This window comes from Dermacentor variabilis, chromosome 3, assembly GCF_050947875.1.
Source record: "Dermacentor variabilis isolate Ectoservices chromosome 3, ASM5094787v1, whole genome shotgun sequence".
Lineage (NCBI taxonomy): Eukaryota > Metazoa > Arthropoda > Arachnida > Ixodida > Ixodidae > Dermacentor > Dermacentor variabilis.
In genome coordinates this window covers 94,024,210-94,049,620 of record NC_134570.1, presented here as the reverse complement: position 1 = coordinate 94,049,620, position 25,411 = coordinate 94,024,210, and positions in this window count along the sequence as shown.

The window sequence follows — 25,411 nt, the reverse complement described above, 5'->3', positions numbered from 1 at the left end:
CGTTTACAGTAGCATGCTATTCATGCCACCAGGCAAAACTCTCCAGGACGCAATAAATCTTTCTCCTAGTTTGATGTATTTTAATGCGTTAAGTGTTTAATGCGGACTCATTCATTTAAAGATGGCTCTCCAGCTTATCCCTTCAGTAACCTCACCAACCGCCAGGATGACGATTATGAGCTATAACACTTTGAAACAGGACGCTATCGCCATTTTCTTGATTGCCGTCGCCATACGTACATAGGCATTCTTAGACGAACGTTAAAGTTGGCCCAAAACAAGTCCTTGACACCATGCCGGCCATTTTATTTCTTTGTATCTGGAACAAGGTACTTACCCTTTCTAACTCTGTAATTTCTTTAACCCTGCTAGAACATTGAGAGCGAATTTATTTCTTTGGAGAGGTTAGCACGAAGTGACGCTTGCGTCTACACGCAACCACAGGGTAGATCGTTTGATCTACCCTACGAGAAAAAAGAGAAAAATGTTGTGCTCGTTTCTTATCGATAATAATTCAAAAACTCGCATTTGTTGCGCTATTAGAGTCTCGGGAGACGACTTATATGCTGTTGACTTGATTTACGATAAGGATTTGCCCGGGTCTTATTGATGTCAAGTACCCTGTCAAAAACCTCATAGTGCATTTAGCAGGTTTACCAGATTGGGAAATAATATTGAAATCGGGCTTCCTCTAGTCCCAGTTGGCACCCAAAATTTTCTTTTGGCTATCTGGCTCTTTTTCTGTAACGTGTCTTCGTTACAGAAAAAGTGAAGCAAAACAGAAACTGATCATGCAGGCGCGATGTTTGTGCTTCCGCTTTTTCTTTCTCAAGCTGTTTAACATAACTAGCAGAAACAAGACCCGTGCAGAAATGTTTCCGCCATGACTGAAGTGGTAAATTACAACAAAAAGCTCATTGCGGGCCGTCACTCGTAAAGCGCGCCTCTTGAGAAGAATTGTGCGAAGCGTCCCCCAAACCGGTTTTTCAGAGGACCTTCAAGCCCTGACATTATGCCTACCTTCCGCGAGTGCAACCCGCTGCCGAACCCTCCCTTTCCCACCTCCTACCGCGTACCGGAGAGCCGTGAGGGATGGCGTCTCTCTCATGCTCCTCGATCAGCGGCAGCATGCACCCCCGTAAGAATACGGCGCTGCCGTGGTCACCCGAAGTCAACTCTTTGTACAGCTGACCTTTCACAATTCGAACGGGTGCCTATGTCTTCGGACGTTGACACCTGCTCAAACGTGATGGAACAATATATGCCCACAAGTAATGACTTTCACGCTATCATCTCGAATAAGACTGCCTCGGTGCCCCAAAGGCCTTAATATCCAGGAAGTGCAACATACGGACAACGGGTCGCTGTCGTGCTGGACCCATTTGATTAACCACCAAGGCCGAAAACCAACCTGGGTGCAAATACACAATTCACCGACATCAGATCTGAAACACCCGACATCTCCCATTACCACGCTACTTTACATTATAGGCCGTGGTTCTGGTGAAGGCTGATCGTGTTAAGACTGCTTATGAGTGTGCTCGTGAAGGCGTACTTGCATGTTAGGTCGTTACAATACGTGTATAATATTTATGCCACACGAGGTACCTTTTTGTTGAGAACGTGGACAGTAGATTAGCCCATCTGTTAGAGGCCAAACAGTCCTTTGTCAACAGATGAAATAGTCAGCGACCTAATTGTAGGCTACGCAAAAAGATATGTGAGACTAAAAAACAGATTGCGGACAAATGCGTAACCCTCTCTAAACGGCAGTGGGACGAGGTCGTTGCGTGTGGATAGGAAGGTAACGCTCCGGGTGGCCGGTCTCGAATCACAGCTGCTGGAACTTGGCGACATGGGCAAGCCACACGGGGTGGTCATTTCATCCTCATTATTCAATATAGTCACGGTTGGCCTTAGCAAAAATCTTCTCTACACTGAAGTCATCAAACACACAATTTATACTGATGATATCACTATATCGTGCACTGGAGGCAATGATGGTCTGGTTGTGGGAGTCTTACAGGAGGCCATAAACACTATCCAAACCTATCTTAAACCCACTTTCCTCAGATGCTCCCCTTGAAGTCGGAACTCCTCCTATATATCCCCAAGAAACGGAATCCAAGCCCAAGGAGTTGGAAACCGCTAGAAGACAGAGAAATCAACCTATATACTAGAAACGGTTGCCGTATACCCAGAGTCGATTCAATCAAGGTGTTGGGCATGATTGGTGAGTCAGGGGGCAGAAATGGCAACACTGTAGGCGAGCAAATTGCTAAAATGAAAGTGCCGGTCGTTTGGTTCGGACGATATCAAATCGGCAAAAGGGGCGTATGGAGGATAACCTCGTTCGACTAATGCAAGCTTCTGTTCTGTGCCACTTTACATACGTGGCAGCCATCCATCGATGTAAACGGGCAGACCGGGAAAACTTCTAGGCACAGCTTAGGAACATTACTAGGCGGGTTCTCCTGTTACTGGTACACACTTTTAGAGAGCGCTTAATAAAGCTTGGCGTTCAGAATACTCTGGAAGGATTGCGGAGGCCCAGGAGCGCCCACATCAAACTGACTACGACTAAGGCAGGGAGATCTATCTTGCAGGAGCTCGGACACCACCCCGATAGAGTCGCGTAGGAATTCTCTTATATGTTCCTCCATTGATTCGTGAGAACACTACGGTCACGTCCATATCTAGGAACATGCACCCCAACCATAATCGCTGTCGAAGTAACGCAAAGGCGGCAAGCCTCCTTAGGCAAATACACAGTGATCAGCGACAGGTCAGCTTAGTGGGCGGTCTTTGGAAGAAAAGTCGGGAGTTCACCATTATCACTGTCGATGGTCGGCAAGGAACAACCAATGCTGCCTCGGTTCGGACCAGGCGCTTGGAAATTGCCCAACAAACGCCTATTGCACGAGCCCTGCTGGATAGCTTATGGGGCGACAGCTATAGCGAATCAAGGTCTACAGGTAGAGGGTTTGAAAAATGCACCGCTTCAAACAGGCCATCAGACTTCTTGGGCGCAAGGATATCATGCACCCCTTCATTTATTGGTTGCCCACACATCAGCGTCATATAGAGGGTGCTTCTGCCAACCTCAACGAGTCGGCTCACTGGGCTGCGCGCAGACTTGTCCACCGTGCTACCCCCGACCAATCAGAAGACGAGTCCCCAGAGGACAGAAACACGCCCTCCACCTACAACGAGATGACTAAACACTAATATCTCAGTCGTAGAATCTACTTCTTTCCGCACCGCGGCTCACTAGAGCTTAAGCACCAACGCTCCGTTAATTCCAAACGAATACGTATCCCGATCCGTCGCTCTTAAATGCAATCTACGCGGATGCTTACACCGATGGTATTTGTCGCGGTTGCGGAGAAATAGCCACGTTAGAACATATGCTCTGGCGGTGTGCCCGGTCATGATCTATCATCGAAAGCAGCTCGCCCAGATGGGAGGCGCTACTCCGCAGCACTCTTCTGGCTGGCGAACTCAGGGCTGTCCAGCCCTGCGACAATGCGGCAAAGAGGCTTGGCTTACCGGTTCCCGCGTTTGAGTGGCCCGCTTCGTGATGACTCACAATCTTCAAGAACTCCAAAAATATTTGCCGTACCTTGCACCATATGGTGCTGGAGTGAAGGAATAACCACGAAGTACAACCGTCATCACTACCACCAGGCGATAACATGCAGGAAGAAGCGCATACACAGGAAGAACGGACGACCAGTGGGAGGATCTGCTGGTGACGCAAGACCCTGACAACCAGCTACGGTTGGTGAACAGGGCTCGGGTAGCGACAGCGACCCATGGCTACTTGGACTGAGGAGGCCACCCATGTTTTGGGCTCAAGAAGCGTGCTCTAGCAATTAAGTTTATTTCTCCCGCTCTCTCTTATACCATGACATCCGATTCTCGCCCATTCCCTCAGTGTTCGGCATCACCCATGAAATGGAAAGAAAACGACCGCTCGCGACATGGCTCGATGCACGTGCGAACGGTCTTCGCTTAGCTTGTGGTTTCTTGGGCACTACCGTCCTTTCAGTGTGATCGCGTTTACGCAACGTCATACTCAAGGCCAGGCACTTTACTGGGTAGATAAATGCTGTCTCTTAAGAATGGAGGTAAGTATCGCTCGAGCTATAGGAAGTGTTCGAATTTTTCTTTTCCTTTCTCCAGTGCTTTGCTTATTTTTTCTTTTTCTACATCCACCGCGCTGACCAAGCGGTTGTGGCGTTCCCGTGCAAAACGCGAGGTCATGCTTTGCCACTACGGTAGCCACAATTCGGTGATCTTACGGGGATGTTAAACAATCCGAGGCGGTAAATAATAATAAACTGCTCCCCACCTCCCTGCGTGCTATGGCGTCCCTTATAGACAGCGCGACAATTTCGCACGTTAAGTAGCATAATTCGATTTCTTTTCGCAGTGCTTCGTTTAAATCGTGGAGGTTGCGGGCGGCACGGGACACTAAAAGACCAACGTGACTCGTAGCAAAGGCTTCTTAGCAAATGTTTCTTGCGGGTGTTTTCATCTTTCGGGGACATATGTAAACGGCTTGGTAGGAAAAGAAAGCTCGAAATTTTTTTCCTCCATAGTTTACATGTGGTAACTGTTTGCATGACCACGCACGCAAAGTCCCTGCCCCATAGACTCACCAGGCTACTTCTATCTCATACTACAAGACAGGCTTGATGCTGCACAACATAAAAGAGCAATCCTACTATAGCAGTAATTTGCTAACGCAACTTGTTTGCTTTGGTGCTACAGGCGTAGGCATGGCAAAACAAAGCCACAATGCAAATAGTAACGTCATATGTTTCTCTGGCGCAGACCCGCTTTCTGTTCCCTCTTAAAGCTGCTAATGCGTACATGGAGGGGGAAGCATTCAGTGACAGCAGATCATCCGCCTGACGAGTTTGGTTGTCGATGTTATATGAATGAACTTTTCCTAACGTATTTTTGCCTACGCGTGTAGTGTATTCTTCCTCATTACATCGCTGTCACTTCGTAGATATATTACAGTCGTCGTCATGCCGCCATACTCATGAGCAAGCGAGTGCCATAGCAAAATGAGACGAAACGGGATTACGTCGTGTATACCGAAGCAACGGAATTCGCGGAGTTACCAATACAGATGTTAAACGTCGCATATGGGGTGTGTCGTAACATTGCGCGAATGCCAGTCGAAATAATATCCACAGTCATCTCACGATGACTGTCAATGGTATTGTATGGTATGGTCCTTATGGTGGCAAGTTATATAGTATACGTATATAGTATAAGGATATAGTTATATAACGTACTGAAATAGTTATGTAGTATAGTGACAAGTTCATAGTATAATCCCTATTGTGACATGTTCTCGTTTCTTAGTGCGCGTTTAGCAACTGCTCTTTGAGTTCGAGTTCTTTTGTTCTGTTTACAAGTTTAGCCGTAATATATATATATATAGCATGAGTAGACGTGTCATGAACTTACATAATCCCCAAAACTTTTTTATAGTTTCGTTATTGCTTGAATGCGAGGCATTTGGCATAACTGGACGTGCTCGGCTTGCTTGACGTGATTTTCGTCTGAGCTCACATGGAAATACGTCAGGCTATAGCTTGTGATTCTCCTTAGACGCAAGGCGTATTACTCTATAGAAGGCTCGATGGGAGCCGTTGTTCGCATCTAAGACACGATGTTTGCTGTGAATAACCTATGCCTAAGACTTCCATCACTTAGTAAACAAAGCTTTATTCTGCGTCGGGCGGTATAAATTTGTAATCTATCGTTTGTAATTCACTTAAACAACTTTAGAAGCATTGCTGGTCTAAGTCAGATTGGCCTCTCCGAGTCGCAGACGAAGAGAGGCCTTGAAGCCATCCTCGATTTGATCCGCTTTCCTCTACGGCTCGAAGACGCATGGCTATGGAAGTGGCGGTTCCGTTTCCCGCCACGAGTGTTACTTGCGTTGGTGGTCGCGCAGGTTGTCTTCGACCAGTGGTGGTGACATTTGCGCTGGCCTCTCTTATTTATTCGGCTCCCTTCCACAATCTTGGTTGACCTACCATTGTGAGTGCCTTTGCGCTTGCAAGCACCTAGGCCGCTGCGCGACGAGTGCCTCGATGTTCGTCGATAATGATATTCATCTATGGTATGTACGCGCAAAGGAGGATGACAAAGAACTGGTCTTCAGAAGCAAGGCAATGCGAGACAGTAGTGGACAGAAAGTATATTCGCACACAAAGCAGAATGTCAAATTAGTACAAAAGTGAGCGGTATGAAGAAATGGAATAAAATTATCAAATGTATGGAGCGGAATATAAAAGTTTGATTTTAATAAAATTATAGAGAGTAACAAAATAACTTAATAACTAGATAACAATACGCAACAGCTAATAGAAAAATATACTGAAAGACGAAGAATAAAAATAAAATAGCAGTTTCTTTCCACGTAATATATTATTACGATATCATTGAGCGATGCTCAAGAGACGAGCCGCCGCGAGAACGACGAAGAAGTTGCTCGGTGCCCTTGGCACGAGCGAGTGTCAGCCTGGCTGCTTGGCTCCAATGTAAATAGCGTGTAAATAGCATCTTTCGTCTGTGTCTTTCCACACGTAACATTTCTGGTGGAGGCCAGCGATCCCCGTCCTCGCCACGGAACTCCGAAGTGGTCGGCACACCAAGCTTGTCACCATGCCTCCCGGTGACGAGCCCGCCCCTGCAACGGCTTCGGCTTGTCCGACTGCTCCAATCGGCACGGTTGCCCCACATCGTGACCCAGGTGTGTTCTCTGACCTGGAGGGACAGGATGTCGAAGACTGGATCAAGCTATATGAACATGCCAGCGCTAATAACAGGTGGGACCCAACGATTATGCTCGCCAATGTCATATTTTATCTCGGCGGCACCCCACGCGTATGGCACCAAACGCGTGATGACGAAATAACCAGTTGGTACTGTTTCAAAGAAAAGCTACGCGAACTGGTCGGCAACCCCATTGGGCGCAAGGCTGCCGCGAGAAAGGCTCTTGCGTCTCGTGTTCAGCCATCTACAGAGCCATACGTTTCCTACATCCTCGACGTCTTGGCTCTGTGCCTTAAAGCTGGCGATAATATGTGCGAAGCAGATAAAGTTGCACATGTGCTAAAAGGCATCGCCGATGACGCTTTCAATTTGCTTGTTTTCGGCAACGTCTCGACTATCGACGCCATTATAAAAAAATGCCGTCGCCTTGAACAAGCTAAGAGCCGCCGTATCTCACACCACATTGCGCGGCTACCCAACACTGCTGCTACGTCGACATGTGAGGGTTGACCGCATCAGACCACAACCTGTGACGACGTCACCCGTATTGTTCGCCACGAACTCGAGGCCGCCTGTTCGCCAGCCTTGTCCACGACGCCTCCCGATCGGCCAGCAACCACCATTGCGATGATTCAGGCCGTCATCAGACAGGAATTTGAAAACATGGGTCTGAAGACCGTGTGTTCCACGTCTCGACCCAGCGTTCCCCAGTTATCTAGCGGCCATCCTCGTCCCCCGCAGTCCTTTTCTGCCACATCTCGCCGCAACCCCTCCGAATGGCATACACCTGATGACAGGCCGATCTGCTTCCACTGCTGTCGCATTGGCAACGTCGCCCGTCACTGCCGCAACCGTTGGCCACCACCTCCTCGGACTTACGCCGCCACTTATTCCCGCACCTTTGGACCTTCTGCACCCTATGCCAGCTGCCATGAACCCACTAGCCCTGATTCCCCTGCTCCGAACCTTCGCTACAGCCGCTCGCCCTCACCTCGACGCCACCAGTCTCGTTCGCCCCAACCCCGCCGCTTCTCTTCGCCGCCTATCGCCTCCCGCACCCAGCCGGAAAACTAGGCACTGCAGCTTCTGGAGGTGAAGCTGCGTTGTTGACCCTGCCCTCAAATACTCTGCTCACGTTACCTACTAACCGAAACCTTCTTGACGTTGACGTGGACGGCTATCCTGTCACAGCACTCATCGATACAGACGCACATCTTTCTAATATGAGTGCTGCCTTCCGACGACGACTGAACAAGCTCCTCACCCCAGCGTCGGCAAGCGTCGTCCGCGTTGCGGATGGTGGTACTGTGCCTATCATCGGCATGTGTACGGCACGTGTCAGCATCGCCGGCCGCCACACTCCTGTCCTCTTCACCGTAATTGCTCATTGCCCCACGACCTTATTCTCGGCCTTAATTTTCTCCCCGCCCATTCTGCTCTTATTCACTGCTCTTCCAGTACCCTTCGCCTTGAGTTGCCGATGCTCGCAGAACCTTCTGACGCACCCCACTGCCGCTTACGCTCCACCGGCTTTCTTCGCCTGCCGCCAAAGTCCATAGCCTACATTGAACTGTTGTCTTTCCCACCAGTTCCTGATGGCGAGTACCTCGTCACTCCTCTGCCCGACATCCCAATACAGTATGACCTCACCGTGCCTCACAGTATACTTACTATTGCTGCGAACCAAACTCGTATGCCTGTCTGTAAATTTGGATTGGCAAAGCAAATTCTACCGCAAGGTATTTATTTGCCTTGCCATCATTGATTGTCTCGGCGACCAATACGTGGCAGCGTTTTCGACCGATGGTTCTCGCGAGCTTAGCATGCCCCTCGCGCCAGCCTCGGGCGTCGATCCCAAAATAAAAAAAAATGGTTGCGACGGACCTGTCCTCTACGCAGGCTGAAGACCTTTGCGAAGTATTATCGTCCTAACGGGATATTTTCGACTTCGACGATCGCCCTTTAGGCCAGACACTCGCGGTCAACCATCGTATTCTTACTGGCGATGCTGCATCTATTCACCGACGACCATATCGAGTTTCTGTGTCGGAACGCCGAGTAATTCAAGATTAAGTCAACACAATGCTCGATAAAAACATCATTGAGCCTTCATCGAGTCCCTGGGCGCCACCTGTGGTGTTGTTTAAGAAGTAGGACGGCACGTGGTGCTTCTGTGGAGACTACCGGCACCTGAACAGAATTACAAAAAAGGACGTCTACCCGCTCCCGTGTATATACAGCACCCTTGACTGCCTGCATGGTTCCAGCTATCTCTCGTCTATTGATCTTCGTTCGGGATATTGGCAGATTGCTGCTTCATTGATTACGAGAAAGCGTTTGATTCAGTCGAAACCTCAGCAGTCATGGAGGCATTACGGAATCAGGGTGTAGATGAGCCATATGTAAAAATACTGGAAGGTATATATAGCGGCTCCACAGCCACCGTAGTTCTCCATAAAGCAAGCAACAAAGTCCCAATAAAGAAAGGCGTCAGGCAGGGAGATACGATATCTCCAATGCTATTCACAGCGTGTTTACAGGAGGTATTCAGAGACCTGGATTGGGAAGAATTGGGGATAAAAGTTAATGGAGAATACCTTAGTAACTTGCGATTTGCTGATGATATTGCCTTGCTTAGTAACTCAGGGGACCAATTGCAATGCATGCTCACTGACCTGGAGAGGCAAAGCAGAAGAGTGGGTCTAAAAATTAATATGCAGAAAACTAAAGTAATGCTTAACAGTCTCGGGAGAGAACAGCAATTAACAATAGGCAGCGAGGCACTGGAAGTCGTAAAGGAATACATCTACTTAGGGCAGGTAGTGACGGCGGATCCGGATCATGAGACAGAAATAATCAGAAGAATAAGAATGGGCTGGAGTGCGTTTGGCAGGCAGTCCCAAATCATGAACAGCAGGTTGCCGTTATCCCTCAAGAGAAAAGTATATAATAGCTGTGTCTTACCAGTACTCACCTACGGGGCAGAAACCTGGAGGCTTACGAAAAGGGTTCTACTCAAATTGAGGACGACACAACGAGCTATGGAAAGAAGAATGATAGGTGTAACGTTAAGGGATAAGAAAAGAGCAGATTGGGTGAGGGAACAAACGCGAGTTAATAACATCTTAGTTGAAATCAAGAAAAAGAAATGGGCATGGGCAGGACATGTAATGAGGAGGGAAGATAACCGATGGTCATTAAGGGTTACGGACTGGATCCCAAGGGAAGGGAAGCGTAGCAGGGGGCGGCAGAAAGTTAGGTGGGCGGATGAGATTAAGAAGTTTGCAGGGACGGCATGGCCACAATTAGCACATGACCGGGGTTGTTGGAGAAGTATGGGAGAGGCCTTTGCCCTGCAGTGGGCGTAACCAGGCTGATGATGATGATGATGATGATGATATGGACAGAGAAAAAACCTTGTTCATCACACCTGATGGCCGATACCAACTTAATGTAATGCCGTTTGGATTATGCAATGCCCCTGCCACCTTTGAGCGTATGATGGACTCTTTGCTCCAAGGTTTCAAATGGTCCACATGTCTCTGCTACCTCGACGACGTCATCGTCTTCTCGCCAGCGTTCGACACTCACCTTGAGCGTCTCACAACTATTCTTAATGTATTTCGAAAGGCGACGCTGCAACTTCACTCCTCCAAATGTCGTTTTGCCCACCGACAAATTACTCTTCTGGGCCATCTCGTTGACGCTTCCGGAGTACAGCCTGATCACGACAAAACTCGCGCTGCCTGAGAGTTTCCGGTTCCGAAGACAGCCGCAGACGTTCGAAGTTTTGTAGGGCTGTGCTCGTACTTCGTCGTTTTGTTCCAGATTTTGCAACAATTGCTAGGCCCCTAACTAATCTTTTGAAGAAAGGCATACAATTCTCGTGGGGTACTGCAGAAGCCGCCGCCTCCTCTCGTATCGTCACTCTTCTAACCTCACCACCCATTCTGGCCCACTTCGACCCTGATGCCCCTACAGAATTACGTACAGATGCCAGCGGTGATGGCGTAGGTGCCGTCTTAGCCCAGCGTCAACGTGGCAAGGATCGCGTTATTGCTTATGCGAGCCACCTCCTAGCACCATCGGAGTGCAACTATTCCATTACGGAACGCGAATGCCTTGCTGTTGTCTCGGTAGTTGCGAAGTTCCGTCCTTACCTTTACGGTCGCCCTTTTTCCGTAGTCACTGACCATCATGCTCTCTGCTGGCTCTCATCGATAAAGGATCCTACAGGCCGGCTTGGTCGATGGGCTTTGAGGCTACAGGAATTTTCATATTCCGTGGTGTACAAGTCTGGCCGCCTGCACCAAGACGCTGAGAGTTTCTCGCGTTACCCTGTTGACGACTCTCACTCCTCCAGTATTGCCAGTGCTTCTCGCGTATTCTCTGTATCCCAGCTGCTTCATTTCGCCGACGAGCAACGCCGTGACCCCTACGTCAGAGCACTCATCAACCGTTTTGAACACTCTCCGGCCGATGCTGCTCTACGCCTCTTCGTCTTCCGCGACGGTACTCTATACCGTCGTATCCTTCATCCGGACGGCTCTGAGTTCCTGCTTGTAGTACCTAAACACCTCCGCTCCACCGCTCTAGAAGAGCTTCACGACGCACCAACGGCAGGACACCTCGGCGTATCTCGAACCTATTACCGTGTACGTCGCCGTTTTTTCTGGCCGGGCCTTAGCCGTTCCGTACGACGTTACGTCGCCGCTTGTGAACTTTGCCAACGACGCAAGAAGCCTTCCCAGCTCCCCGCTAGTTACCTGCAGCCGCTCGACATCCCCGCCAAGCCCTTCCATTGTGTCGGCTTGGACCTTCCCGGCCCATTTCCAGAATCTACATCAGGAAACAAGTGGGTTGCAGTCGCGGCGGACTACGCGACCCGCTACGCCGTAACCCGTGCTCTTCCGACCAGTTGTGCAACTGATGTTGCGGACTTCCTCCTACATGATATAATTTTGATCCATGGTGCTCCGCGTCAATTGCTTACAGACCACGGCCGCACCTTTTTGGCCAAAGTCATTGACGACCTCATGCGTGCCTGCTCAATACAGCATAAATTTACGACCTCCTACCACCCCCAAACGAACGGCCTCACTGAGCGTTTGAACCGCACCCTTACAGACATGCTATCCAAATACATTTCAGACGACCACCATGACTGGGACCTGGCTCTACTTTACATTACCTTTGCATACAACTCTTCCCGTCTCGAAACTGCTGGCTTTTCGCCGTTTTGCTTCTTGTATGGCCGAGAACCGACACTACCACTGGACACTGTGCTTCCGTCCGCCACAGCTTCAACTAGCGATTATGCCCCTGATGCAATCGCCCATGCTGACCATGCTCGCCAACTTGCGCGCGCTCGTCGACAAGTGTCTCAAGACAAGCAGAAACAACGCTACGACCTCCATCCCCGTGATCTCCATTTTGTGCCCGGCGCCCTCGTGTTGCTTTGGTCACCATCGCGTAAAATCGGCCTTTGTGAAAAACTCTTTCTTGTTACACAGGCCCATATCGCGTGATACGCAAAGTGACCAATATCACCTATGAAATCGTTCTGGCCACGCCCACTACGTCCTCCACTGTGAGAACCAGTGACGTTGTCCACGTTGTCCGACTAAAGCCCTACAACTCTCCATGCACCTTGGATATTTAACAGCACCGTGACGGTGCTTTTGCCGCTGGGGGGTAATATTACGATATCATTGAGCGATGCTCAAGAGACGAGCCACCGCTAGAACGACGAAGGAGTTGGTCGGCGCCCTTGGCACGAGCGAGTGTCAGCCTGGCTGCCTGGCTCCAGTGTAAATAGCGTGTAAATAGCATCTTTCGTCTGTGTCTTTCCACACGTAACAATATTAAATACAGGGCAACAAATTTCCATGTGTTAAACCTAATCTATGGCTGTGGAAAACTAATTCTAACGGCAAGACTACTCCTGTTCTGGACTCACAAAACAGAGCTTGACGTTGTTTTTTTAGCCTCAATACTCCTGACAGGATAAAAAAATAACCTATTGAATATATTTTATTACATGCTTGCATGTTCGGCAGGTAAAGTTACAGCAAAGCAGAAATAAAGAAAGGAAAGAGCATAGACATACAATTACAGTCGTTCGCTGTCCCCGCATATCGTCACCGCACAGCAAAGTAGCACTTGCAGCACTATACAGTGGAGGAAAAGAACTAGGAAGCTTACCTGGGAGCATGCGACCGGTATAGTAAGCAAAACGGCGATAAAGAGCGTCAAATGTAATGTCAGAGAGGCTGAGACAATCTCATGAGTGGTGTGTGTGAAAACATTTATTGTAATGATGTCCGGAGGCTCGGCTTCTTAAGCCAAGGCGGGCCGCTCCCACGTTTGCACGGTCAGGCCAAGCCTTTCAGTGACGTCATGGGCCGTCTGGACGGCCCTTAGCTGGTCCTGAAACAATGGGCTTTCAATCCTTTTCTCCCACTGTGTCCATTCTTCAACGAGGTTGGGGAGAGTCTCGGGACACCCCGCCAGCATATGTCTGATTCCAATGATGCCATTACAATCGTTGCAATCCATCTTAATCTCCCTCTCTGGATGTATTTTATTAATGGAGTACGGTGTGGGATATGTACCTGTTTGCAATAAGTGCAGTGAGACTGCCTGAGCCCTGTTCAGTTTTGAATGTGGCAATGGGAATTGCCTGCGTCCTAAGTAGTAGTGTTTGGTAATGTCATTGTATGTTATTAAATGATCTCTAGATTCCCTGGCTTGATGGTGAACGGCTCGCTTGTGACTATCACGGTTAGCAAGTCCTCGTGCCAAGTCATGAGCAACCTCATTGAGGTTTATCCGAGTCTCGTCCACTTTCCCCATAAGCGCCGGAAACCATCGGATTTCAGTTCTCATATTCCCAATGTTTCCAAAAGTTTAGCTGCAACACCAGCTACGTAGCCTTCAAGAAAACACGTTATAGCGGATTTCGAATCACTGTAAGTGCAAGCCCACTTATTACTCCTGATGGCTAGAGCAATTGTCAGTTCTTCCGCCACCATGGGGTCCTTGATAAAAATAGTGATAGTATCTTGCACCTTCCCTTGATAATTTGAGACAATGGCCGTATATGCTTCTTTACCTTTCACCCAGGCTGCACCAACTATAGCTGCCAATTGGTTCTGCTGTTCTATTTCCTGCAAAAGTGCTTTAGCTCTTGTCTTTCTCCTTTCGACATTATATTCTGGACGCATGTTTCTGGGGAGAGGGTTGGTTCTGATCTTGTTCCTAACGTCAGTCCTTAATTCTACTTCAGCCTCTACTGGGCTCTTTGATGTATTCAGTTCTGCACCTATTGCCTGTAATATGTTCCTGCCAGCTCGTGATTTTGTCCATCTTTCGTGTTGCGCTAGCTGTTGGGCCTCCGTGATTCCTTCCATTGTGTTGTGCACCCCTAGTCTCATGAGTTTGTCAGTTGCAGCGTTACTGGGTATCGCTAGGGCTACTTTAACGAGCTTCCTGAGCACCACATTAAGTTTATTGAGTTCTGCCGGTTTCCATTTGAATAACCCAGCCACATAAGTGAAGTGACAGAGAGCAAAGGCGTGTATTAGCCTCAAAGCGCTGTCCTCTCCTAAGCCTCTGTGTCTATTGGTAATTCTCCTTTGTAACCTAATGACATCATCTGTTTTATTCGAGATATGTTGTATTGTTCTATAGTTAGCATTGTTTCCATCTATGTGATACCCAAGAACCTTGACTGTTTCAACTAGCCTGACTGCCGATCCTTCATGAGTGTATAAGCACACTCCTGGCTCATCTTCCTGAATGTAACCTCTTGGTTTGCGACCTTCTCTGCGATGTTTAATGACAAAGAGTTCTGATTTGGCTGCCGAGCATTTCAACCCCATGTCTTCCAGTGTGTTCTCTACAACATATAAACTTTCCTGTAATCTGGTCTCTGTCTGCCCTACATTACCCTTCGCACTCCATATGGTTATGTCGTCGGCATATACCACATAATGTATACCCTCTATTTTCTCCAGATTTCTTGCAACCTTGGACATTGCTAAATTAAATAGCATGGGTGAGAGCACAGCCCCTTGTGGAGTGCCCCTATTTCCCAAATTCTTAGCTTCTGATTTAAGCTCACCCAGCATGAGTTGTGCAGTTCCATTTCTAAGAAAGTCCTTAATCATGTTAAAAAGTCTCTTACCTAACCCCATCTCCGAGAGGACGCCAAGTATTGCCTTATGCTTTATACGATCAAAAGCTTTTTCCGCATCCAATCCCAAAAGAGCTTTCGTATGCGCTGGGCTGGCCTGTATAGGTTGGTGTTTGATCAGCAGCATAGCATCCTGACAGCCCGGGACGAAAGCCGATCAAGTTGTATGGGAGGATGTCGTTCTGCTCAACGTATTTAGTGAGTCGATTTAGGATGACGTGTTTCATAGCTTTGCCTAAACATGACGTTAAGGGGATAGGACGGAGGTTGTCCAGAGTGAGTTGTTTTCCTGACTTTGGTATGAGGATAGTATTGGCCACCCTCCGTTCCTCTGAGTATATCTCTTTCCTCCAACATTCATTGAAATGTTCAGTTAGATAAGAAATTGATTCATCATCCAAATTTCTTAATATCTTGTTAGTTATCCCGTCAGGTCCAGCCGCCGATCTACTATTAAGACTGTGAAGATCCGCCCTCACTTCACTCTCAGTGAAGTCCCGGTCAAGCTCTTCACATATGCCTCCTGTATATTCGGGGCTCTCGTCTTCTTCGTTTGGTTATTTAAGTGAGAGATATTTGGCTGCGAGACTACCCATGATATCCTTCTGTGTTTTATCCTGGCTTTCCTGATGAACCAACTTAGATATAGCTGTTCTCTTGCTTGTCCTTGTTTCATTCTCGTCGAGCAAGGGCTTGTGGAGGTTCCAGCTACCTCCATGTTTGAGCCTACCATCAGCCGAATTACAGATCGCATCCCACTGTTGCTTCACGAGGGTCTTCGAGTGATCATCAATTTCTCTGTTTGATTGCTCTGTTTTTTTTTCCTTAGCCTTCTGTCAAGTCTCTGCGTTTTCCATCTCTGTAATATAGATTGTTTGGCCTCAATCAGATGCGCCAGCCTGCTGTCCATAGCCTCAATATTTTCCTCTGTCCTGATTTCTTTAGTGGCCTCTTTGACGTCCTCTCTGAGCTGGATGACCCACGTCTGAAGGGGATCCTGCTCGGCATCTAGAGTACCTACTTTCCTTCTGTTCGCCCTGATTTTTCTGAACTGATCCCAATCAGTGAATCTGAAGATTCTAGTTTCCTGTCTCGGTATGCGTATGGTTATGTGTATGAAATAATGATCGCTCCCGAGATCCATGTTTGTATTTTCCCAATTGGCTCCTCTTGAGTTGTTTACAAAAGTAAGATCTGGTGTGGAGTCCCTGCTTGTGGACGTGCCACAATGGGTGGGATACGCCGGATCAGTAATCAAGCATAACCCCAGGTCCATGGCAAGACTCCATAGCTCCTCTCCCTTCTTTGTGTTCCAAATGTATCCCCAAGTGTGATAGGGAGCATTAAAGTCCCCTCCAATAATGAGCGGGGAGTTTTTGGCAACCGAAAGCACCTTGTTGAAGAGTGCTCTGAACTTCTGTCTCATGTCTTTAGGACTGCTGTAAATATTCAAACAGAAAATGCTTTGCATCTCACCTCTGTTCCTTTTAAGTATTATCTCAACTAGAATAAATTCAAACCTGGAATGTCTAAGATGAATATCATGCTCAATGTATGGCAACTTTTTGTCAATGAGGGTCGCCAACCCCCTCCCCGCTTTTTGTCTCTACATATATCTTTGTACCCAGTAAGCAAAATTTCGTCCGCTAAGGTTTCCCGCAGTATAATTACTTTTGGCCTGGCCTCAGATGACCTGATCGCCTGTCGCAGTGCTGCTTTTTTGTGTTGGAACCCGCGACAATTCCATTGCCACATGTCAAATCGATGATTAATGTGCATTGTTATTAGGTGAGGCTGCCTTTCTATTACCCGCTACTTTCCTCTTTGTGGTGGCCCCCGACATTCCAGGAATGGACTTTATATTATCCGCCTCCGATGGCAGATACTCATCGTCGTCATCCCCTCGCGTCTCAATTTTCCTAAGTCTTTTCTCCGCCGTTAGCCTCCATTTCCACAATTTGTCCACTTTAAGGTTGGTCGTTTCCACTGTCTCTCTTATCGCTTTAATTACGTCTTTTATTTCACTGAGGGCTGAGAAAACTGACTCATCCTCGGAACTCACCGCCCTCTGTTTAGGGGCAGGAGAGCTGGATTCCCTTGGATCGCTGGTTTTGCTTACAGGTCTTTCCAACTCTACTCTAGCAGGGCTCGACTGCTCTTTTTTACGAAGCTCTGCTACCTGCCTGGTCAATTCTTCATTAGCTTTTCTGAAAGAAGTTACTTCTTTAAATAATTGCTCTATTCTGGCATCATTGCATCACCCACAGAAGCCGAGGCGCCCCCAGCAACTCTCGCCATACCTCCCGCGCCTTCTCTCCCTGGATAGTGAACGATGCCTGGATCTGGTGCGACTTCTGGAGCGTGAGTGCTCCCTGTCCTCGGGGCGATGGTTGGGCGCCAGTTGTTGCGCTTCCGACTGCACTCTTGTTGACGACCGAGTCCTTTTGCGCTCTCTTGGACGAAGTCGTACGACGTGGGGGTTTGAAATCTTTGCTTACAAAACTTGTCGCCGGTACGGTGATCGCCTTCACAAAATTTACACTTATAAGTACACACACATGTTCATCTCCTGGGTTGCGAGGTCCACATCCCCTGCACTGAACAAAGTCAGGTGTTGGACACACATCAGAGCGGTGCCCGACCCTTCCGCAGGTGAAGCAGACGTCGAATTGCTTCCTGTAGAGGTAGCATCTCACTAGTGTGGATCCGTATCTGACAGAATTGGGCACTTTGAGTCCATCGAAAAGTACAATGACCAATCCCGACGTCTTGATGCGCTTCCCAGCCAGTGCAAGCGGGTTCAAGTCATGCACAATGTTTCTTGTTATCATGGCTTCCGAGTCTCTGATGTCCACTCTTCAGATGATGCCTTTGCATGTGGTGCCGCTTCGTATGCATTTGCCTCGTATTCCGCTTCCATAATCTTCAACGACTTGATTCTAACGTAGTTCGCAGCATGTTCGGGCTTAGGTGTGCTGACTACGATGATATTTTGAGCGAAGTTCGGGCAGACAATATCTTCACGGGCCTCCTCTTCTGTTAGGCCGGACGCCTCGATGACTGCGGAACCAATCGTGGTGGTGCTCACCTTGTTCAAATTGAGCCCTCCTCGAGGACGTATAATGATCTTTCTGTTCTCCTCGGGCAGTTGAGGCATCCTCGAAGCTTTTATAATCCGATTCTTCACCATTCCACCGACGGCGGTTTTCTTGACTCCAGGCTCTCGCTGATTACGTGGCAATGTGCTCTCCTCATTTACAGCCTTTGTGCTAGCTCGTGATCTTCGGCCAGCCACTACTTGCCAGCCGTAATCGTCCTGATCATCGTTTCCTTCATTTCCAGCAAAATCTTCATCTTCCATGTTTGTATCCGCCATGGCTGCGGTCAGGTGGGCTTACTAGGCCCAACAAAGGCCCTCCTCCTCACTAAGGAGCAGAAAACGTTCCGTAAAATTGTGAAGAAACAAGCCCCACCTCGAATCTTGGTGTCAGTAGAGTCGCCGTCGCTTCGCGGATCCAGTGGTATGCTTCTTTTCGTTGCACTCCGAAAATTCTTCTAGACGCCCATTTCGTTAGAACAGCGAGCCCTCGGCCGCCCTAGCGTGAATTGCCGTCGAAATACGCTACGGCATGTATTCCTCCCTTTTGTTTGTGCAGGTTGCTAGTGTGTACGATAAGCATGTAGGATAAGCTGCTCTGTACGTTATTTAACTGCTGTATTCTGAAGTAGGTGCGAAGCTTCGAGGACTATGGTGGCGGAAGAGTGCCATTGTGCTGGTAGGGTGGGCCATTTCGAAATATCTTTACTATCTTTAGCGTGACAATTTAGCTTGCTCGTGCGTACCCCAACGCAGCTTTAGACACTTCGAAAATGTTAACTGAAAGCTCCATTTTGCCTGATAGAAATTAGAAAAAAAACGTGCCTGAGATATTCCGTTTCTTCTTTAGGCATCGACACATCTCTTCAAAGCAGGGATGTAGAAGAATTTCTTTACGTGTGATAATACTACCACTGTGACAATTTCACTTTGGCAATTATATCAGAACCGCGGTGGGCTCGAGAAATCTCTAGGGTTAAATTTCTTTATCATTGTGTCCTTGCATTTACTCAATCTCATTTCCCGGATCATACGAGCAGCTAGCGTAAAAGAAGGCCAATATTACATTATTAGCAAATAAAGAAGGGGCCACTCGCAGCTAAGACGCTGCAGGTGGCCCCTCTCCTGTCAGTCAAGGACGCACGGTCACCGGGCTGCTAGAATTTATTCTATATGGCGTTGTCCGCGTGCGAGGAAAAGCGTCCAGGGTGAGCCGAGAAGGACGGTGGCCCAACACTGGAGATCACGTGGCAAAGTGCCCGTAAAGCGTGGCAGAAGCGCGTGTTAGCCGGATAAAGCGCGCGCTAGGGTGTGAGGTGAGAGCGCCTCTCCTCCCAAGCACGGACGTGGTTGCGCATGGCTGGACACCCGGCTCAACACATGCACGACACGCACGACCTAACTTGGAGGTAATCTGCGGTGAGTGCAAAATATTGGCGAGTCGAGATGGCTAGTCACTTCATGGGCGCTGTCTTCCCGCGCTCCTATTGTTTTAGTTCGCGTAATCTCAAGTTTCGCAGACCAGTGCAAGCGAGAGACATCGCGAAGCGTTCCCTCCCCGAGGCCGGCACTCTTCATCACGTCAGCGCTTGACAGCGACTGCTGCCGGTCATAGAGGGAAATCTGTTCAAGTTACCTGTGAGTGCGTGAAACATTGCTTGTTCGTGTAACTTATAGGGAAATGTCCACAGCAACTTATGCAGTTGATAAAATTACGACCCTTACTTCGATTTGTTGCCTCATACTTTGCTATCACTATCAATTTTTTTACTTTTGGGCGAAAATATGCCATTCTGTTTTCACTAACTGCCGTCAGTGCTTTCGTGCTAGCGAAGTAATATACTGCAATTTTAGCTATTGTGTTTTCTTAGAGGCGCTGGTCTATGAGACAGTTTCGTCGAGCGTTGAGTGTTCTGTTTTTTTCTGTGTGGTGTATCTGGGCTCTGCACTACGTGCACATTTCATTTTTCACCACATCCGTTTACAGTATCATGTTATGCATGCCACCAGGCAAAACTCTCCAGGACGCAACAAATCTCTCTCCAAGTTTGATGTATTTACAGTGCTATGTATGTAATAGTTTAATGCGGGCGCATTCATTTAAAGATGGCTCTCCAGCTCATTTCTTCAGTAACCTCACGACCCGCCAGGATGACAATTATGAGCTATAAAACTTTGAAACAGGACGCCATCGCAATTTTCTTGATTGCCGTCGCGATACGTACATAGGCGTTCTTAGACGAACGTTAAAGTTGACCCAAAACAGGTGCTTGACACCATGCCGGCCAATTTATTTCTTTGTATCTGGAACAAGGTACTTACCCTTTCTAACTCTGTAATTTCTTTAACCCTGCTAGAAGATTGACAGCGAATTTATTTCTTTGGAGAGGTTAACATGAAGTGACGCTTGCGTCTACACGCAACCACAGGGTAGATCGTTTGATCTACCCTACGAGAAAAAAGAAAAAAATGTTGCGCTCGTTTCTTATCGATAATGATTCAAAAACTCGCACTTGTTGCGCTATTAGAGTCTCGGGAGAGGACTTATATGCTGTTGACTTGATTTACGGTAAGGATTTCTCCAGGTCTTGTTGATATTAATATGTGCCGTTTTGTTATGTGCCGTTTTGCAGTTGGCACCCAAGATTTCCTTTTGGCTATCTGGCTCTTTTGTTGTAACGTGTCTGCGTAAAACTTTTCGACATTTTATTCAGCACCTTCCTTGTGGCCTTTTCAGTGGCTACAGCGCAAGCACATTTTCACACAGTGAAGCAAAACAGAAACTGATCATGCAGGCGCGATGTTTGTGCTTCCCCTTTTTTTTTCTCAAGCTATTTAAGATAACTAGCAGAAACAAAACCCGTGCAGAAATGTTTCCGCCATGACTGAAGTGGTAAATTACAACAAAAAGCTCATTGCGGACCGTCACTCGTAAAGCGCGCCTCTTGAGAAGAATTGTGCGAAGCGTCCCCCAAACCGGTTTTTCAGAGGACCTTCAAGCCCTGACATTAGGCCTACCTTCCGCGAGTGCAACCCGCTGCCGCACCCACCCTTTCCCACCTCCTACCGCTTACCAGCGAGCCGTGAGAGATGGCGTCTGTCTCATGCTCCTCGATCAGCGGTAGCATGCACCCCCGTAAGAAGAACAGCGCTGCCGTGGTCACCCGAAGTCAACTCTTTGTACAGCTGACCTTTCACAATTCGAACGGGTGCTTATGTCTTCGGACATTGACACCTGCTCAAATGTGATGGAACAATATATGCCCACAAGTAATTACTTTCACGCTATCATCTCGAATAAGACTGCCTCGGTGCCCCAAAGGCCTTCTTATCCAGGAAGTGCAACATACGGACAACGGGTCGCTGTCGTGCTGGACCCATTTGATTAACCACCGAGGCCGTGGTTCTGGTGAAGGCTGATCGCGATGAGGCTGCTTATGAGTGTGCTCGTGAAGGACTACTTGCATGTTAGGTCGTTATTATACGTGTATAATATATATGCCATACGAGGTACCTTCTTGTTGAGAACATGGACAGTAGATTAGCCCATCTGTTAGAGGTCAAACAGTCCATTCTCAACAGATAGAATAGTGAGCTACTTAATTGTGGCTACGGAAAAAGATATGTGAGATTAAAAAACAGATAGAGGAGAATTGCGTAACCCTCTCTAAACGGCAGTGGGACGAGATTTGCAATTGCATCGACGGCAGATGCGTAATGGTAGAACTTGGAACTTGCTGAAGCACCTGCGTAATGAGCCTTATTCTAACCCTAATCAGAAGCTTGTCTTTGGTAGAACCATACATGAGTCAACACGAATTACCTCCGAGGATGAGTTAATCCGCACGCTTGCTGACAAATATTTCCCAGTCGGGTCAGGGGTCAGACACTCACCGCCGGCGCAATGGGTGTCTTGGGGGCCACGGAGCGGCGTGCCCTGTTCCTTGTAATACCGCCAGCTGGCGCTTGCCTCCGCCGTATAGGCGACCCACGCAAGAGGCAGCGTTTCTGCCACAAAGCTCGCCTTCGCGCACAGCGTTCGCGGCGAGCGTTTCCCAGTAAACATTACGGTTACATACGGTGCAGCTGCCGGAAGCGTGAGAAGCAGTCGGGGTTCTTTTGATGCTATCACGCTCCACTCTTAAAGGCGAAGCTTAAGCGTCCTCCAAATTATTAGAATTCGGCTGCGTATTATATTGCAGTGGTCCCTGCTATAAAACTAAACCATTCATTTTCTCAGAAAGAGAAGGTCTACGCTTATGCCTCGGGCTACGTAAATTCATTTCCAGCACTGTGTTATGTCAGGAAGCTCTTATACTTTCCCCAGATTACAGATTCCGCGTGATGACGGTTCAGACATTTTTAACAATTTATTATTTTCAAAGAGACGTGCACAATATATATTTATCACTGAGCTGTCTCCATGTTTTTTTATGCATTGCTGCCACAATTCCGCAGCCCTAAGTTAATATTTGTGTGAGCGCCGTTACACGAACTGAATGTGTCCATACGTCAAATTTTTCAATCGTATGATGTATTATACCTCAAGGTTACGCTCGTGAACATATTTCAGCATCATGTAAAAAGCAGACACTTAATTAATATACTACAAGATCAGCTAAGCCAGCAAGCCTGTGACAATGTAATAGCTGCTGACACTTATCTGTGCATTTAGAAGGCAAGAGTGGGGATCATCTCTGTACGTCAAGTTTACATGCTCTGAGTACCGGGACCCCCATCGTGGGCTACTTTTGAATAAAATGGCTGATCCACTCGCACGAGGATCCTCCAATGGCCCCGTCATATGTTTTGACGACATCAGCTTATGTAACCGCGGCTAAGGACAGAAATTTGTCTGTCACGAAATTCCGCAAAATTCATTCCAACATCGTCTTTTGTGATCCACCTTGTTTGCTTCCCGTGTAATGATCATTGTGGTCCTTCAAGGCATTTGGAAGCTTTAGTTACGAAAATTGAGATGCCGCATTCCGCCTCCGAATATTCAATTGCGTAAGCTCTGCAGGACTATAAATAAAGTTGTTACCAACCAAATAGGTCTGGCCTCGCTGTGTCTCGGCCTCTATGTTACTTTTGTAATAAACCAGAATCTACTGAGAATTTTTTTTCTCTCATTCCGCCTATTTTTAAAACAACAAAAACTCTTAGACATTTCATTCCGATAATGTGGGCTATCGCTGACCTCGCCAACCCTTCTTTTCTTCGGGGCGATTTCACTAGTATTCAGCCACATGGATGTTTTTCTCGCAACTAACAATTTTAAAAAGGACACAAAGAGAGTATCTCCCTGATTTTATAAATTTATCAATAATTCTTATTTCACATCTTTATGCTAAAATATTTCATCTCAAAATTCTTAACAGTACATTGTTTTACTTCTAAATTTTATTTCGTCAAACCATGCTTTGATCTGCAAAGTTAGTATTTGTTTTAATGATAATAAACATACTTGAAACCTCCGACTTCTTGGTCAGTTCCCCGTAGTGGGTTTGAAGCAGTATTTGGAGACAAGAGAAGATAAGACGAGACAAGACAAGACCACAGCAGCAACAGCAACAATTACGGTAATGGTAAGCGGCACTACTTTCACGCTCCGAAGGGTTGGTCTGGCGTCCTCCACGCATGGTTCACACTGTGAACAAGCGAGAATAACTGGTTATTCCTCTGTCTAAATGAGTAAGCATTTCTGTGCCTACCGAATGAGAAATTTCTCCGTCACATAAGACAATGAATGGCCCATACCCCCGTAAGAGAGCAAAAAGTGCAATGACTCATATCCACGAAAGGCAGAGGCTACAAGCGCTCAGAGGAGTAAAGCGAACAGTGCATACATTACATGAAATCACCTATACGACACACAGAACAGTTATTATTATTAAATTATAGAATTTTTCGTGCCAAAACCACTTTCTGATTATGAGGCATGCCGTAGTGGGGGACTCCGGAAATTTTGACCACCTAGGGTTCTTTAACGTGCGCCTAAATCTAAGTACACGGGTGTTTTCGCATTTCGCTCCCATCGAAATGCGGTCGCCGTAGCCGGGATTCGATCCCATGACCTCGTGCTCAACAGCCTAACACCATAGCCACTGAGCAACCACGGCGGGTACACAGAACAGTGTACGTTTTGATAAACAATAAGCACAAAAAGAAAGCATTCGAACCATCAACCAAGCATTCAATACCCCTGCAGCAAATGTAGGGGTGGTTTCGCAGAAGCTTCGATAAACTAACTGTACTGCACTTTAGTTAACAGCAAAGGTCGTGAATACGACTCACAAAGAAGGCCCAGGATTTGCATACGCTAATTAACTCTATCATAGTTACCTGTGATTAATTTATTTAACCTTAACATCAATGATCGTGGATTATAGTGCCGTAATGAACTCTAGCTTAATGGAACCTTCCTTATCATGTTCGTTATCGAACATGATAAGCGAGCGACCGATGCGGGTTGATAAGCGTTTATGCTGGTCGGATCAAATTCCATAACATTGATGATGGCACCGGGCTGTGTGGAGATGAGCAAATGGCACAATGCTTGGTCATATTTAGACAACAACCATAAAAGTTCCTGCAGGAAGTTCTTTCGACCGTCCCACCAAGCATTTCTTTTCATTGCGTGTTAAGCGGAGGTCGAATTCACAAAGTTTTTTCTTTTATAAGGCCTCTTGGTTATTGGCTGGTAGCGTTCGCTAATAATTTGTTGGTATTGGCTCTTGCGAACAATCCTAGCTTCGAAGTTTTTTTGTGAATAGGGCGCAGAGGAGCAACTGCATAAATAAGCAGCTTGAAGGGACAGCTGCAGATGGTATCCTCATCGAACAGCTTGAGCGTCCACTTGCTTCGAAAAAACAAAGCATTAAGCGGTTTTAAGCTCCAAAACTACCATCTGATTATGAGTCACGCCGTAGTGGGGCACTACGGGATAATTTTGACCCCCTGGGGATCATTAACCTGCACCTAAATTTAAGAAAAGGGGCGTTTTCGCCAAAGTCGAAATGCGGCCTGCGTGGCCGCTATTCGATGCCACGAGCTCGTGCTTAGCACCCAAACACCGCAGCCACTAAGCAACCAGAACTTTGAGTCCACGCCTTCCGCTGCTGCGATGAAGACGTTGGAACATATTCAGGAATCCTATACAGAAAACGTCCTTACGCTTGGATTTTCTCAAAAGAAAATTGCAGCCAATAGTGACGCAGAGCATATTGTTGCGCGAACGAAGACCTAAGAACTAGAGACTATTTACAAAGTATATTTACAAAGGATAACTGCAGTGCTGGCCAGTTCAGCCG